The 12898-nt window shown below is 35.1% G+C and overlaps 1 protein-coding gene across 2 annotated transcripts in view; it reads right to left on the reverse strand.

The window, feature by feature from the left end:
• Positions 1-12898, reverse strand: part of Oatp74D (Organic anion transporting polypeptide 74D) — a 153469-nt gene that overhangs the window by 47309 nt on the left and 93262 nt on the right. The window lies entirely within an intron of this gene.

A 12898-nucleotide genomic window follows, 5' to 3' on the forward strand; every position in this document is an offset into this window, starting at 1 on the left:
TTTATATTTTTTATAAAAATAGATGTTTTTTAAAAAAGATATAAAAAATATTAAAACTACGAATTGGTCAAAAATCTCTTAGGTGATGCTTAGAAAACTTAATAAACTAAATTTTAATAATAAATATGACGATAAAATATAATATGTAATAATAGGGTGCGGTCGGATTCAACATATTCATATTTTATTACATTTTTTACAATTGTAAGTTTATCTTTGACTTAAAATAAAAAATATTTTTCTTTTTAATGTTTTCAGATACATTAATTTAATACAGTTGAAATTGTAAATTATCAAAAAAAATCTCAAATTGCAAGCTTCGTATTTTTCCGCTAGGTGCCTCTTTAAAAACGGCTCAGTAAAGGCTTCACCTTAATAACATCAGTATGTACCTATAGATTAAAACAAACACTTCCTCTTCGTATAAATAAACTATGAAAGCGGAGTAGATATTATAGTAATTAAAATAACAGGCTTGCGAAGCCGGTTACAAACCACAGCCACCAGTCGTCCGCGGTAACCATACGATGCAGACGGCAATTCCCATATTGTCTGTATGACACGCATAAAAAACGGAGGCACACAACACCCAAGCGACTGAACACCACTCGTAACCAGGCTATAACATGCTGCTTCTAGTCTCCTATTCTCGTGCATCGCCCACGTCCAGACACTTCACGCTTTGAGTCTGGCGATGAACGCCCGTCGCGAGGTACCACGATGCGCCACTGTAAAGCAGCACCATCAGCGTCGATTAGTCGCAACACATTGGTTTTCTTCGCGTTGATTTTCAAAACGTCGTGAGACGAATACTGAGCTTAGAAAACAGATGTTTAAGGCGGATAGAAGAACGGACCATGCAGTCTCTCATCACACATAATGAAGAAGTGACATTGGACCTGTCTCAGTCACGTGCTACAAATGCCTCAGGAGAATCGCAACCTGACTTGCCTGTTCTTTAAACTAACTGGATTCTGGAAGGCCGGTAAATACCATACACTATACAGCGGAGGTACGGGATGCTGACATGATCTCGAAATATACAAGAATACTGGCTAGCGACAGGGATTTTTGGAGGCGCCGTGTGATATCCATATTCCCTAACCAAGGAGCGGATATGGTCAAAGAAGAAGATGCTGATGAATTCGCACACAATTGGTTTAACGCGTGCGCGAGGACTCAAGTAAGTTTATCGTTTTGACCTACCTTATCGAAGGTTATCAAACGGGTGCATACTAAATCTCATAATGATGTTTGTGTGTAAAAAAAAACAGCAACGTGCATTCAATGACAACGTACGCGAAAAGTAAAATAAATACAGACACGTAGGACGAGTGGTTAATCAACAAGATAAGGAAGGTGTTATTAAAAAAATAATGAGATATTTTAGAGATAACATGCAAAAGAATCCAACATCTAAACCCAGCGGTTAGCAACTTTTCAAATATAGGAGCTACTTCAAAAAATCATTTTAACGTACCTACTAATTAAGTTGTACCTACACAATATAATATTATTGTTCTCTCATGCTGTTTTTTATCTCCATTACTTTTTCCTTATTTATTTTATATATTTCTGGTATTTAAAATAAATTTCTGGTAAACGGAAACTATGAACGCATAGTTTCATGTCTTTCAACTTTATATTTCCTTTTTAGCTCAATTCTACACTGGCACGTCAAACAGATGCATTTTGCAATAACAATAATGATGATGACCTTTTTTACTGGAGGGGCATGCGTTACGATTATGTAATTGTTAAAAAGACGACATTATGATCATCATGAGTTAAATTATTTTTTCTGTCTGCGATTCAGATGAATTATAAAGTTTATATTAAATTCATTCGAGGTCCTACGCGACCGACAATTTGCCGACCACTGGACTCCAAATAAATATATGTAGTAAGCATATATTAAATAATATACTTAATATAAAAATACACCTTTTTACAAATAAAGTATAGGTATAACATAATATATGTTAAAAATTCTAGCAAATAGTTGATACCACGAATCTGTAATCGTACAAATAGGTTAAATTTAGGTCGATAGCTATTTAGTAATTAGTCATTATTTTTTTTGTAGAATTATAATTATTCACTGTATCTAACTATTTCTCAATGTAATTATAATAAGAAAATTTGAACGTATTCAATGTATGGCAAGTAAAACTGTAAATTGTATTTAAAACTCCACAAAAACCATATATATAAACGATTCGCTTTAAAAGACAATTTTCAATATTTTCTTGTGTAAAAAATGGACCTTAATATACCTAATAAAATTCCTACGTCATATGACATAATATGTAGGTATACCACACGAAATAATCAAAATATTTTTTTAACGAATTGGTTGATATCTTGCGATGGGCGGTAACCGTGCAAACGGCTAACCTCTGAAGCAATAATAAATTCAAATATAGTCGTTTAGTGTGTATTAATTGATCTATAATTCTATACCAAGGATCCAATGGCTTAAAACCATTCCTCCCAATTAAAAGTTACTATACATAATCAGATTTCAAGCGAAATGGTAGGAAAGTTTATATTTTTGGTTGAAGTGTGTATCTTCATTTTTTATATACTTATAATAAAAAAAAACCGCGCGAATTCCACGCCGTTTAAAAAAGATTAAATTTGTGAAGTCTTATCACTAATTTTGTAGTTAAATTTTAATGTAGAAAAGGATTGTATAAAAATGTACAAAATGCATCGTCGTTCTGTTTCGACATAATATGATATGAAGTGAATGCAGTAATACTGTTTTTTTGTTATCTGAAATGGATTTATAAATAAATATGTGATTGCATTTGTGTCCTATTGAGACGGGTCACCTTCGATTCGGCGTATTATTATCGGTTTTCCATCCGCGACACGACTCATTATAATAAGCGACAACCAGGGATGTATTCCGCAAGAATATCAAGTCAATACACAATCGAAATAAATAAGACGATATTAAATACAAACAAAAAATCAGATTATTTTAACAAATTGCATGACAATTGTGCTTTATGTGCGTTTTCATTAAAATGCCCTGCATCAAACAACTAAGTCGCGCGACGGCGAAATTGTTTCCAATGAGAGGGGACCATGGGATTTACTTATATTTTTTTTTAAATCAATAGGTAAGTAAGACAGTAAAAACAAAACAATGATTCGGTTCGTGGATTGTATGCGTACGAATACGTACACCGTTGTCAACGCTACGGGCACACCGACTGCCAGGTAATTAGTAGCACTAGTAGGGCTAAACATCTACTTGCACACCATCGACCAACCGAATCATTGTTTTGTTTTTACTGTAAGCACCTAGTATTTTTTTGTGAATAGAACAAAAAGAGCGTAAACAGCATAATGTCGTAACCATGGCCTCCACATACCAAGCCAAAATCTTCGGCGGCCCCCCCCCTGCCTATCGGTTAGATAAAAGGCACTCTGACGCTTTACAGAGGCTTTCAAGGTCAAATAAAATTCAATGTATTTTAACGATTTTTTAACACATCGAATTATGGGGTTGTAGAGCATCAACACAACACAACACAACAAAAATTGCATCGCACAACCATATATATGTTTAAGACTTTTTTAACTATTAGAGCAAATTTAAGATGTGTGTTTATCACATTTACCTGGTCGACCCGCCACGCCGGCCCCCCTGAGCCCGGGCCCCTAGGCTAGAGCCCAGTCAGCCCCCCCTTGTGGGGGCCATGGTCGTAACCTAAAGAATCCAAAAAGCAAACGTATGATGCTTTACATTATCACACGTGTCCAAATACAATTGATTGCGTCCAAATAGATTTTCAGTTTGCACAGGATTACAATGAGGTCATTGTATACTGCTTAAACGGTGGCCGAATGTTCCTGTAATGCGTTTTGTGTAGAATTTTTTACACACTTTTAGATCGGCGCACGAAACGAAGGACTCTAGAAACAAAAACGCCAGTTTCTGTTTTATAACAATGTTGGGGAGTTAATTTTTAATATTTTTACAGTTCCTAACATACAAACTAAAATACAAACCTGCCGCGTTTATTTCTGAACCACTCAAATTCATTCAAAATAATAAAAAAAATACATCAGCGGTTATTTATTTGGCTAAAGCATTGTTAGCTCAGAGCGTAAGACATAAACTGTGACATTTATATTTCTTTATTGATATTAAATCATTCTTGCTGTTCAAATCTTTTTTGAGAAATAGTATAAATAAACAAAGACATATTTAATTTACCTTCTGAGAAGTCGGTAAGAGAACACGGTAGCCTTCGGTGATTGACGTAATCATGAAAAGACGCTTTACGACCTTACGTGACTAGGACACGTGCTCCGGATGCCGCCAAAAAGTGTGACACGTCGTACCCTTATGGCACAGCCTCAAGGGTTCCTTCGTCATGGCCGGCCTTCACTCACCCTGCAGCGGTGCCACAAAAGTGACATACGTGATGCAGGTCTGACAAGGCGGGAGGCGCAAGAGTTGGCGATGGACCAAGGGAAGTGGCGCGAACTTGTGCTTGCCCTATGCTCCAATGCTGCGTCGTGACAGGGTGAAAGAAGAAGATCTTCTCTTTATAGAAGGTAAACCATTGCGCACTACCAGAAAATGCTATTCTTAAGACCACCGGCCGCCACTGCTACTTACTCAGTTCAGAAATTCGCATCGTCTGGCCTTTTCGGTCAATATCATTATTACTTTGCACTTGGTAAAAGCCACGCCCCTATTACAATAATGCAACTGATTAAATAGGTACACCTAAAGAAGAATCTTTAAAAATATATATAAGATCAAGACCATTCGCTTGTATGTGCTGGAAAATATAGGAATTAAAAAAACGGAAAACTGAAAGATCGTAAATGTGCGTATACTATACGACAATATAGCTAAAGTGCCAAAAAACTAAAAAAATATTTTCATAGAGTGGCGTGCGTATTTTTTTAAAATTAGGAATGCATTTTCAGCTTTGACTCAAGTGCGTTCCCCCAAATAAAAATGCGCACATTGGAGTAGGCACCCCATGGCCCCCACAATGTAGGGCTGACAGGACTCTAGCCTGGGGGCCCGGCGTGGCGAGTCGACCAAGTAAGTGAGATAAACACACACACGGCAAATTTGCTGTAATGGTAAAAAAAGTCGCATGCGGCGCTATTTTCCTTTCATAATGGTTATATTTTAGATTATGTGATTGTGTGACGTAATTTTTAATTGTGTCATTACTTGATAACTCCATAATTCAAGTGGGTGTAAGTATTAAAAATACACTTAACACCCTTAATTTTACCGTGAACGACATTTGGAAAACGCTACTATAGAGCGTCACATTCCCTTTAACCTTTGCGATAGGTAGGGGGGGCCGAAAAATATCCTAACCTTGGGGGCCATGAGGCACCCTCTGGAGTATTGGCTCTCTTCTTGAGAAACCGCATTGGTTGTCCTGTGGTCCTGACGTCCGACTGACTCCGCAGCATTGTGTCGTCAGACAACCATCGTGAGTTGACCGGACATTTATATTTAGAGCAAGGGAGTCCCGACCTAGAATGGCCACACCCCCAGGAGGTGCGACAAAAAGTGAAAGAATTTAGTAAATTAAGTAAATGCATAATCAGTCCGGGCGAGAAGAGGCGTGTGTCCATGATTACTTATACAAATGAATTGGTAATAAATTATAAAATAGAATTGTTAAACCGCTTGCATTTAATAGCATTACATAGCAAATCAAGCTCATGAAATGCAATGTGAAAACAAGACTTTGAAGGCGTTTAGTGTTTAGCAGTGGATGTCTGTATATGTGTGAGTGTGCCCATCCAATTGCAACTAAATACTCGTATGATTCTTGATTCAGTTCCCCTTTGTCATAAAAGACAAAATCTAGGAATCGCCTGAATCCACATCCAAACCAGCGGGTTACAATCACCAAGAAAGTTACACTTTTTGGTAAAATCATCACTGAGAAGCAGGGACAAAGAAATCATTGAATTTTATGTTTACGATTGGGGTTGATTGTACTATGTATTTACTTTTTTTTAAATTGCATTAATGTATGCATTGAGATAAAAAAAAAACATCACTTTGTTTCCCCGCTGTGAGTATAATATGGGAAAATAAAGGAAGTACCTACTTGAAATCGTCTTTGTTCTGGCAGAACACACTAACTGGAGAATACTAGTTTTGAGTAATTTGACTTTGAAGTTTATAAAATGTTTGAAATGGTCTATCATGTGAGTTTATTAAGTAATCGTAAAAAGGATGACTTTAAAATAAAGACTGTTTATTTATTAAGAAGGTTTCCAGACGGTAAAGTTTGAAATAAGGAACATTTTGGTATAACTAACTCAATATGTAATTTTTTCAAATTAGTGTCTTCTGCCAGAACAATGACGATATGGTACATATCACTTTTTTTTTAGTTTGCAACACTAATCAAACGTTTTTTTATGGAGGCTATATGTATATCTTACGGATTACATTTCGCCGTATCACAGTTCACCATGCGCTGTCGTACGGGATTGAGATGGCCGTATAGCATTGCAGACAGTAATTTTACAATTAGGTATATTAGATTCAGTAAGAACATTAATTTTATATTCATCAGTAGCAAATATCTGATAATAACGCTGTCATTATTATCAGATATTTGACAGGTACTACTTAAGGTGACACATCAGTGAAACGGCAAATAATTTTCAACTATAGGCGCCACGAAATTTTGGACTCGCTCCCCGGCTCCCATTCTGAGAGAGAACGTCGAGCTAGAAACACGTAATTTTGTTTCGTGATGGCGACGGGCGTTTTAATTCTTAAATCGTGTAAAGATGACTAAAAACGTTACCCATTTACTTTAAAAAGAAAACATGTCAATGAATATATTATTATTGTTACTGATAAAACAATAACAGAACATTAAATGGACACATGTTGGATTTATATGAGAAATTATATTTCGTTTGACATGCGTCATTTGCACCCGCGACCCGCAATCCGCGTATTGCCTAGCCACGATCTTTTTAGACCGTGCCTCAACTGAGGTATGAACACCTACGTACTACGCAATTTTGAATCATTCAGAATGTAATGCAAATATATACGATATGATTGTATTTCTAATTTACTTACCTACCTATTTTCCATTCTTATCGGTTTACAGGAAGCCAGCGGCCAAGCGGCAAACAAATTTTGAAAATAGCCGATATACTGGATTATTTGTTAGGTTTTCATTCTTGAATTCATGATTTTTTCTAAAATCGGCTGTGAAAATTAGCGCGGTTCCCGCCTGGCTTCCTGTAAACTTTCTTTACCCCTATTTTCTTCTATATTTTCCTTATATACTCCGAAGGTTTTATTACGTATTTCCAAGTGTTTTATATAGACATCAATTACAGTTATCGGTTTCCGATACAACGTCTCACGGCGAACAGTAATACGGCCACTGCGTGCATACAATTTTACGGACACGCCCTATGGGTGCGCTGTAAAAGGTTGAGAATCCCTGGTTCAGAGTCTAGAAAAATGATCGGTCAATCACCTGCGAACTGTCTACAACCTAAATTCACGACCGAACTGAAAAGTAATTTCCTGACTTCCACGAAAATCTTAACCATTCATATTCTCTGAAAACGGTGCGGCTTTCCTAGCTCACTAATAATTCCAGCGAGCTGGGTAACTATCGATCAACAATAATCTATTATCATTTGACCTACAATTTTTCTCCGTATCTACTCGGGATGGAACTTTATCGTGGTTTCTCAGAACTCAGCGAGTAATGTAAATGAACACATATTCGATTTACACAGAAATATTAAGTGACTTAGAAAATAAATAATGTCTATTAGTTCAGTTATTTCAGACGCATACACACGACGTAATGCGTTAGTTCAGATGTCACCACATACTGTACGTGATCGTGCGCTCATACCAATATGTAGGGATCGCAATGCCGAATGAAAATATCAATACCGGTATTTCAATATTTTCTATTGAATACCGGTATTCGTAAAATAATTGAAAAAAAACAGAAGCATCTACCAATGAATATAATATGAGTGGTTCACAAGCATAGTGAACCAAGTCCATTCTGGTTATTTTTGAGTAAGCTAGGTTCAAACATTCAAACATTCGTTTTTACAGCATTCTCCAACTTGTCATTGAAGGAAAGATCAATGGTAAGCGTAGCATTTCGTTTCTTGAACCTCCGTGATTGGTACGAGTGCAGCTCCACTGAACTGTTCCGGGTAGCAGACGACAAATCCAAGATCGCCTTGATGGTGGCCGACCTCCACTAGGGGATGGCACAATAAGAAGAAGGTTCAAACATAATATTTGAGTATTTCTTATTCTGTACATATTATTATGTAAAATCTTTATATTTTATAGGTATCATGTGTCAGTGCTAGTCACCAAGGACGATGAATGTTAACGGAAATGAACTAGACATCGCGTAACCCGAGTACTCGAAATGGAAAACTTTACGAACCGGAGCGCTCGTTAGTTTTTTGAATATATATTCACATATTTATCTAATTTTGTGTCTTTTATAAAAATAAATGTTAGATTTTTTTGTTTTATGGCCATTCTAGCTCAAATGGTAAAATTATTTTTTCAACGAGAAGGAACGACAATGTTGCCGATTTTACGACCCGGAACGGCGCTCCGGTGCGTTCCGATCCATTTCGAGCCCTGATTAGCCGATATAAAATTACAGTCCTGTTAAGCCTTTTATGTTAATAAATACAGTTTGTTTCCATTGACAATACCGAATATATCGGTATTGTCTGATTTTTAAAACCGGTATTTCGGTACCTATCGAAAAATATTTCATGCTAACTAAGAAAATAAATAGATATAAAAGGTTACATGCAACTTGTACGTATTACATTTCGCCGTAGCACAGTTCACCGTGAGCTGTCTTACCGGAAAGAGACGGAGATTATATTTAAGAACATTAATTTGATATTGATTGGTATGAAATATCTGACAATAACGCTCGCATTGTTGTGACTCGATTTGAGCACTTACCATAATTTTACATAAATTAGACGATATGATTGTATTTCTAATTTACTTACCTACCTATATATTTCCATCTGTATTTTATTTAGACATGATTTTGATCTCAATACTACGTTCTACGCCCATCTATTTCCGATACCACATCTCACGGTGAACTATGATACGGAATGCTGAGGAATGAACGAATACAAATGCACCGTAACCGAGTTGAGTAAATCGACTAGTAAGTTAAATATGTGATTGTAAATTAATCTGATACCTTATAGCTGTTTTAAACATTCTGTAAATACCTAATTGGGTAAATACTCTTTTTAAATTATCAATTATTACTAATTTATAACAATTTAATCTTTCTTCATGTTTCTAGTGTTTGAATTTCGAGTTCGATCTCGGTGAGGCCACAATATATTTACATGATTTTCTGGCGAGTGTATGTGATTGTTTTTCATCTATTAGGTACTAAATTACACTAATTTTTCACTAGTGTAGTATTAAAAATAGAAAAAATCGGCGGACACGGTCAAAGATAGGAAGAAAAAAACTCCCGTCATATTTTAATAATAGCTATGTATTGTGTATGCATTTAATCCTCGGTATCTCAACTGGATTGAGATTAGGGATTCCAATCCCGGGATCCCGGATCCCGAGCTATTTTCGATACCTATGAATCCCGGGATTGATAAACATAATCCCGGAACTTTCGGGATTGATTTTTTTTTATCAATTTTTATGGAAAATAAAATAAAAACGAAAATATAACAGAAAAAATACTTTTAATAACAAAGAACTGCATTAGAAATAAACTGAGTTTGACTGAAGTTTGATTTATACCCATGTGTAAGTTGCCAAATCATTTTATTTTTTCACATAAATTAATAAAAATGAGACAAATTGGAAAAAAACAATGCTTCGCACTATTAAAGTAATTCCACCTGATCTCATACGTTTTACGGCAGTTTCATATTTGGCTGACTAATTAGACTTATGAAGCGGAAAGGCCATAAGTATACCATGATTTGCTTTACTATTTTAAATCTCGCTAACCCATTCATTAAGTCTTTACTATCAGAAACAGAAATCTCATATTAAATTCACATTATTATTTATATTACAATATTATTTACTCCATTAAACTTATGTATTTCCAAGATTGAACGTATACCTAAAAAATTAACAATAAATGTCTTAAATAGTATAAATTATATTAGATTTATTTTTGACCGATTTTATCAATGTTATTTGTAAATATAAAAAAATTATATTAACTATGGAAAAAAATGCCAATCCCGGGATCAGTCCCGGGATTTCGGGATTACAATTTGACAATCAGAATTTTGGTTCGGGATTGGATTCCCTAATTGAGATAAACAAAGGACGCAACTAACATGTTTAGGTATTTTGACTTACGAGTGGAAACTTGTCCTAAATATTTTATTACTACTATTATAATTTATGAATCTTTGACAAGGGCGCTTTCAAATTGCATTGCAGGTTTCCAAACATCCGCTACCTACCGCTTTGACATCGTGACATTGCATCTGTATATGAGTTCAAGCTGGTTAATCATGAAGAAATCTATTACCACGGTCTCGAGTTCCATTATTCCATTCTCGCTGATTCAAAATAAACTTAGTACTAAGGCGGATCATAGATCAGATATCGGTTTACTTCACACACTTCATTCAGTCAAGGTTTTTTATGACTAGAAAAATAGCTTTATAATATAATGCTAACAGACAGAGACTATCCATTTCTTGATGATTCCGCGTAAACAGGTTATATTTTTTATTATAATATTATATTATTGTACAGGTTTGATAAAATTATCATTTTGAACTTGACCCATTTAATTTGCATGTTTGTACAGTTCATGGAGGTATGTACGATCCGCAATAAAATTGATAAGGTGACACAAACAACAAAATTAAAATTTCTCCAGGCCAGTAAGTAATCTACAAAAAAATATATCTGCTATACCCTATGAATGCTTGCTTTTCCTTAGGCGCTTTTCATAGTTATACGAGGTATGCCTAGGGCCGTCACGTCTGAAGAAAAAGTATCGATACCTGGTATTGGTATCGTATCGAAAGAAAGTATCGATACTCGCAAGTATTGGTATCAAACCAGGGCTTCGAACCAGAACTGAACCGAAAACCGAACTGATATAGGTATATATTTTAACTTGAACCAAAACTAAAAAAATTAACGGTTCGAAGCCCTGTATCAAACGATGCTTACCCTACCCGCAGGGGTTTTATTTCTAAATAAATCACAAAATCAGAATCGCGACCGAAAGAAAAGTACACCCGAACCTCTGTTCGCACGGTTTCGAAATAACACGGTTTAAAAAAGTACCGATTATTTTTTATTTACACTGATTTTTTTGCTTTAACACGATTTAAAAAAAAACTAGAAAGAATAAAACTGCGTATGTTTGTACATATTTATCAAAAAATTATGAAATGGACCGCACCCAACTGGTGGATAAATATGTTGTCACCGGATGCCGCGCAGACATACATACGTACATACATGGCGCCACTAGTCAGTCACTACGGGTTCGATACGAGAGATCCACCACGTGCTTCGGCGTCAGCGTCATTAAACAACAGTAAACGGGCACGTTTATTGTCAAGTAGCGACACTGAAGAATATATTATTTCTCTATGCTAAATTTAATTTATATAGAAAACTATGTATTTTTATGAATAAATATTTTTATGTAATATAAATAATAAGTATATTCGATTTATTTTTGAGTTCAAGAATTTCGTATTTTGAGTGGATTTTAAGTAATGGAATCTATCTACCATTTTTGTATGGGCACCATATCTTTTTTTACACGGGTTTCTTTTGCACGGTAGTCTTTGGAACGTATCCCCCGTGCAAAAAGAGGATCGAGTGTATACTATTTATTCCCATTCCATGATGGCCTAGCGGTAACATATCGGCTTATCCTTCGACAAACTGCAATAATATATATGTCGTAACCCACAATTCACAAATTTGACAGCAGACACAAAAAATTGTATATAATGCAATGTAGATATGATGAAGATGTCAGTAATTTCTCCTGTATATTTTTGAAGCATACGACGCAGATCAACTAAAAATCTAACATGCAAAATGTTCTACCTATAACTCGTTTGGAAGGCATATATTGCAATTATTTTGATCTTATATAATATTATGACAATTTGATTTTTTAAATTTAAACGGAAACTATTCATCAGAACTTACTGATATTTTACTTTTTACACAAATGTGTATTATTGATTAATTTAATAAAAGTAATAATACGCAATTTTTTTTAGTACTTATTCCACTTTCATTATTTAATAAATTTGGACCGGTTTCGTCCGCCTCAAAGGGACATTTTCAAGTGAAAATTTTGCGTTTTATTAAATTAATCAATAATACAACGCAGTTCCACCATAAATTGACAGTTAACACAATAAAAGAAAAAAAACAGATGTGTATACTAAAACTTCTCACTCGGATAGACTAAAATGTCAATTTATCCGAATTGATGGGTTTACGTCTTAGAGGCCATCCATGGACTGAAACCGTATGCGGTTTAGATCCGTGTGCCATACTAAACTTATGATTTTTGTTCATGAAAATATATTTTCACTAAATTTGTAAGTGTAACTGTATGGTATAAACGAATACGATCAGATACTTATAACTTTGTGAAAATATATTTCCATGAACAGAAAAGATAAGATTAGTATGGTACACGGTTCGAAACCGCATACGGTTTCAGTCCATGGATGGCCTATTATTCTTATGCAATATTATTGGTTATATGCAATAGTATTGCTGTTATAATATCGTGTATCCCGGATTCAAATCTCGGGTTTGAAATTCATATTGTATTGTTTTGCAGTGTGT

This window comes from Rhyacophila brunnea, unplaced genomic scaffold, assembly GCF_057557595.1.
Source record: "Rhyacophila brunnea isolate RB1 unplaced genomic scaffold, BYU_Rbru_1.0 scaffold_2, whole genome shotgun sequence".
Lineage (NCBI taxonomy): Eukaryota > Metazoa > Arthropoda > Insecta > Trichoptera > Rhyacophilidae > Rhyacophila > Rhyacophila brunnea.